Below are 6,000 nucleotides of genomic sequence, written 5' to 3' on the forward strand. Positions count from 1 at the left end.
TCTCTCTCTCTCTCTCTCTCTCTCTCGTTCTCCCTAGAGGGCAAAACTGATTGTGGTGGAACTGATAATGGTGGTGCTGGAGGTGGTGGTGGGGGGGGTCGAGGTGCTGGTGGTGGTGGTGGTGGTAGTGGTGGTGATTAAGCTAAGCGTTGCGTCGTTAGATATTCAATGCGTGTAACTGACTGATTGAAAGAGGTAGGGAAGGAGGGAGGGAGGGAGGAAGAGTGGCGGGGAGGGAGGGAGGGAGGGAGGGGAGGAGGCGGAGGAGGAAGCAAGAGGAAGGGAGAGAGGGAGGGGAGTGAAAAAAAGGTGCATGTTCCTCAATATATTATTATTTTTATTATTATTATTATTATCATTATTATTGTTATTTTTATTATTGTTTTTTTCGATATCTTTTGCTTATTTTATTCAACTTTCTTCTTTTCGCCTCTTCTCTTATCTCTTCTTCCCTTTCCTTCCTTCCTTCTCTCCCTCTTTCCTCCCTTTCCTTCCTCCCTTTCCTTTCTTCCTTCTCTCCCTCTTTTCTCCATTCTTCTTTCCTTCCTTGCTTCCTTCCTTCCATTCCTAATCCGTAAAATTCTTCTCTTAATCCTCCTCCTCCTCCTCCTCCTTCTCCTCCTCCTCCTCCTCTTCCTCCTCCCCCCCCCCACACACACTTAAGCTGTATTAACTATATTCATTTATCATGGGCTTTGAAATTCAGTTTTGCAAGTGTAGCATAATCTCTCTCTCTCTCTCTCTCTCTCTCTCTCTCTCTCTCTCTCTCTCTCTCTCTCTCTCTCTCTCTCTCTCTCTCTCTCTCTCTCTCTCTCTCTCTCTCTCTCTCTCTCTCTCTCTCTCTCTCTCTCTCTCTGCATAACGGCGATCATTAGATTTAATTATATGAACGTAATTATTATTTATTCTCCTTAACCTCACTAATTGCACCTTGATTTTTGTTATTTCCAGGTACGTGCGAGGCAGCCACGTATGCTGGCAGGTGTAGGTGAGTGTGTTAGTGTGTGTGTGTGTGTGTGTGTGTATGTGTGTGTGCGCGCCTTTGTTCACTGCATTGCACGTCGATAATTTCCAGGAACATTAAATTTTTCACGAGTTCAAGAGTTTTCCTTCTCGTCGCCCTAATCAATGTTGGCTAGACTTGTACTCTCGTTTCTTCCTTTATTTTTTTTCCTGCCTACTGTTTTGTTGAGGAAGTGAGATTTTATGATTTTTTCTGTTTTCTCGGTTTTCTTTTCGTTTTTGTTTTAATGCAGAGGAATTTGATTGAAAGCAAGAGCAAGATCATAATCCAGGGACTCCTCTGTGCATATTTTGATGACGTCATAGCCAGAGCGCAAACAAAAGGAAGTGTACAATTTTATGGATATTACCATATAATTTTGAACAGATTAATTTAGGAACTCGTCTCACTTTCTAATTTAATTTTAGAGTAGGCTCAACTGATACTGTATTCCTTAACTTTCTTTTCATTATCAAGTCACTGCAAAATGGGAAGGAGTTGTAACCTTGATATCCCCCATCAGTTTTATAAGAGGCATAAGAGAACTGTTTGAAGATGTGACGAAAGAAAACCAGATGGGGCGGAGGGGAAGCCTTGGTTGACTCCTAATAAAATCTTTGCTTGATACAGTTTTAGAGACGTCTCTTTATACGGTTGAGGGTGTTTGTGTCCTTTGTTTTTATATTTGTAGAGAATATTTATTGGGCAGTATATATGTGTACGTGTGTGTGTGTGTGTGTGTGTGTGTGTGTGTGTGTGTGTGTGTGTGTGTGTGTGTCTCTGTGGAGGTAACGATCCATGACAAATCAACACCGCGTCAATAACCTTTTCATTATCACCACCATCACCACCACCACCACCACCGTTGCTACTACCATCACCCCTACTACCACTACCACGACCACCACCATCATCACCGCCATCATCACCACCATCAAACACCACTACCACCAGCATTGTCTGTGAACTGCACTTAGCGTGTGTGTGTGTGTGTGTGTGTGTATGTGTGTGTGTGTGTGTGTGTGTGTGTGTGTGAGAGAGAGAGAGAGAGAGAGAGAGAGAGAGAGAGAGAGAGAGAGAGAGAGAGAGAGAGAGAGAGAGATGACGGGTGAATGAACTCGTGGAAAAGTCTACGGTTATAACTTGTCGTGTTTCACTTGCTCCAATATTGAAAGGGGCGTCAGACTTATGTTGCAATATCCAGGGGTTGTAGTAGTAGCAGTAGTAGTAGAAGTAGTAGTAGTAGCAGTAGTAGTAATAGAAGTAGTAGTAATAGTAGTAGTAGAAGGAGGAGGAGAAGAAATTGAAAACAAATAAAAATAATCGAAAACAAAACTCAATTAAAACAATGATTCAAAGTTAATAGTCAATTATAAAATAGAATCTGCTCCAGAGAGGAAAGGGAAAGAGGGAGAGGGAGAAAGGGTGAAAAAAAAGAAAGGGAGAAAAAGAGAAAGAGAGAGAGAAAAAAAAGAGAAAGGGAGAGAAAAGGTAGAAAAGATAAAAGAGATTGGAAAAAGGAGATAAGAAAATAAAATAGGAAAACCAGAGAGAGTGGAGAAAGGAAAAGAGAAAGGGAAAAGGAGACAAGGAAAAGGAGAAAGGGGAAAGGAGAAAGGAGAAAGAAGAAACGAGAAAGAAGAAACGAGAGAGAAGAAAGGAATAAGAAGAAAGTAGAAAGGAGAAAGGAAAAAGGAGAAAGGAAAAAGGGAGAAAGGGAGACAGGAAAAAGGAAGAAAGGGAGAAAGGAAAAAAGGGAGAAAGGGAGAAAGGGAAAAAGGGAGACAGGAAGAAAGGAATAAGAGAATAAGGAATAAGGAATAAGGCAGAACGAAGAAGAAAGAAGAAAGAAGAAAGAAGAGAGAGAGAGATAGTTCACCCTTTCCTGAATCCTTTGACCCAGCCCGGGGTACAGAGTGGCTTTCCGTGTTGCACCGCCGCCCCCTCACGGCCCCCGCCGATAGAGAGAGAGAGGCTGACTTGCATAATTTACCACGCGTGCAATCACTTTGGTCGTAATTAATTGTTTTTTTATTTGAAATCTAACGAGGTAGTAAAGTACAGCTGAGAGAGAGAGAGAGAGTAAAGGTGCGAAGAAGCTCGTACTGAAATTGCTTCCTCCTTCACACCTGAGCGCCCACCTGTGTGCTGTTAAGGCCAGGTAATGACACACACACACACACACACACACACACACACACACACACACACACACACACACACACACACACGTTTTCATCACCTGCATAAAAATGAAGTGGGGTCTATTTTTCTTTTTAATTCGGCTTTTTCGCTCACTGACTTTCTCTCTCTCTCTCTCTCTCTCTCTCTCTCTCTCTCTCTCTCTCTCTCTCTCTCTCTCTCTCTCTCTCTCTCTCTCTCTCTCTCTCTCTCTCTCTCTCTCTCTCTCTCTCTCTCTCTCTCTCTCTCTCTCTCGCTCTGGGTCACACCTCACCTTAATTCAATTTCCTACGTCTGTTTTTTGCACCTTTTCCTGCTTTTTTTTTTTTATCTATTTCTCTTTCCTGGTGTATCGTGTTCCTCCTCTTCCAAAAACACGACCTTCTCTTCCTCCTCCTCTTCTTTATCTTCCTTACTCTTCCTTTTCAACTTCCTCTTCATTTCCATTTACTTCCTTATATGTGTTTCTCCCACCTCGCATCCTTTTTTCTCCATTTTTGCTTCGTCTTCTTCATCTTCTTCCTCTTCCTTGTTATTTTCTTCTCTTCATGTTTTCGTCAACCCTTGGATCATCTTTTTTTGTCTCTGCTTCCTTTTGCCTTATCCTCTTCGTCCTCTTATTTTCTTCCTTCTTTACTTTTCATTTTCATATCCTTGCTTTTTCGGCTTCATCCCTTTTTTATCTTTTTTATGTAGGTATTATTTCTCTTCTTTCGTTTTTTCATTTTCTGATTTTCTGTTTTTTCTCTCCTTCTCTTCTTCCTTCTTCTTTTGGTTTTGTGTACTACTTATCTGTTCTTCTTCTTCTTCTTCTTCGTTTGCCTTCTCTTTCCCTTTTCTTCCTCCTCCTCTTCCTCCTCCTCCACCTTTTCCTCCTCATACTTTGCCTTCATTTCTCCACCTTCCTCGCTTTCTACCTTCTACTCTTGCCTCCTCCTCCTCCTCCTCCTCCTCCTCTTCCTCCTCCTCCTCCTCCTTCTCCTCTTCCTCCTCCTCCTCCTCCTCCTCCTCCTCCTCTTCTCATACAACCTTCCATCCTCATCTCACGCTTGAAGGGACATGTCGAATACCACTCTCTCTCTCTCTCTCTCTCTCTCTCTCTCTCTCTCTCTCTCTCTCTCTCTCTCTCTCTCTCTCTCTCTCTCTCTCTCTCTCTCTCTCTCTCTCTCTCTCTCTCTCTCTCTCTCTCTCTCTCTCTCTCTCTCTCTCTCTCTCTCTCTCTCGAGCGGTAAAAAAGTGCTAATTTGCTACTTGTCAAAACATGTTACCAACTTCGTGTCAAGAGAGAGAGAAGAAAGAAGAAATTTTCTTCGGATTAATTACTTTTTCATTTTTTTTATAATGTATAATGTTTATTTTTTCCTTGATTTGCTTGTTTTTAGATTTATTTATTTATTTTTTTATTTTTTTCATATATCTCTTGGTTATAATTTTGCTTTTTTTTCTTCTTTTGCATCATTTGTTTTCCCTTTTCCCTTTTTCTTGTTTTTCTTTTCATCTTCCTTTCCATCTTTATTGTTTTTATTCCTTTATCTCTTCCTTTGTCTTCCTTCTTTCATTGTTCTTATGGTTATCTTTTATGTATCCCCTTCTTCTTCTTCTTCTTCTTCATTTTCTTCTTCTTCTTCTTCTTCTTCTTCTTCTTCTTCTTCTTCATTTCCGTTCCCTTCATGTACCCTTCCTTCCTCTTACTCCTCCTTTATCATCATCTTCTCCTCCCCGTCTTCCTCCTCCTCCTCCTCCTCCTCCTCCTCCTCCTCCTCCTTATCATGTGCCCGTCGTTCCGAATCATGTTGCCTCTTATCTCTCTCTCTCTCTCTCTCTCTCTCTCTCTCTCTCTCTCTCTCTCTCTCTCTCTCTCTCTCTCTCTCTCTCTCTCTCTCTCTCTCTCTCTCTCTCTCTCTCTCTCTAAGATGAATCAGACCGCTACATCTCCTGAAGGTAAAGATAAGAGAAGGTTAAAGGGAGAGAGAGAACATCCCCTTTTTAAGCTATCTGAGGATGGATCATGAAAATCGTTTCCCCTTCTCTGCATACCTCCATCCTTTGATATCTCTCTCTCTCTCTCTCTCTCTCTCTCTCTCTCTCTCTCTCTCTCTCTCTCTCTCTCTCTCTCTCTCTCTCTCTCTCTCTCTCTCTCTCTCTCTCTCTCCTTTAAAGTCACCTTGGATTGATATCTCCCTCCGTGTTCTCCCCTGTGTCTCTCTCTCTCTCTCTCTCTCTCTCTCTCTCTCTCTCTCTCTCTCTCTCTCTCTCTCTCTCTCTCTCTCTCTCTCTCTCTCTCTCTCTCTCTCTCTCTCTCTCTCTCTCTCTCTCTCTCTCTCTCTCTCTCTCTCTCTCTCTCTCTCTCTCTCTCTCTCTCTCTCTCTCTCTCTCTCTCTCTCTCTCTCTCTCTCTCTCTCTCTCTCTCTCTCTCTCTCTCTCTCTCTCTCTCTCTCTCTCTCTCTCTCTCTCTCTCTCTCTTCTTATTCTCCTTTTCTTTTTTTTTTCTTTTTTTCACTGAAGTTCCACATTTTTATATCTCATCTTCTCCCTCCCTCCCTCCTGCTCTTCTTTTCCTCTCCATACCTCCTCTCTTTCTTTTCACATTCCCTTCTCTTCTTACCTTCTTTTCCCCATCCCTGCTACGTCCATTTTTTCAATCTCTTTCATGGCTTTTCTTCCTTCGTCTCCTCTCATTCTCTTCCTCTTTCCCTCCCTCCATCATCCTATATCCAGCTTTCCTCTCTTCCTGTCTCTCTCTCTTCTTCCCTTTCTCTTATTTTTCTTCCTTTCTCCCTCCATCCATCTCTTTTATCACTCCCTTACATTCTCTC

This window comes from Eriocheir sinensis, chromosome 4, assembly GCF_024679095.1.
Source record: "Eriocheir sinensis breed Jianghai 21 chromosome 4, ASM2467909v1, whole genome shotgun sequence".
Taxonomy (NCBI): domain Eukaryota; kingdom Metazoa; phylum Arthropoda; class Malacostraca; order Decapoda; family Varunidae; genus Eriocheir; species Eriocheir sinensis.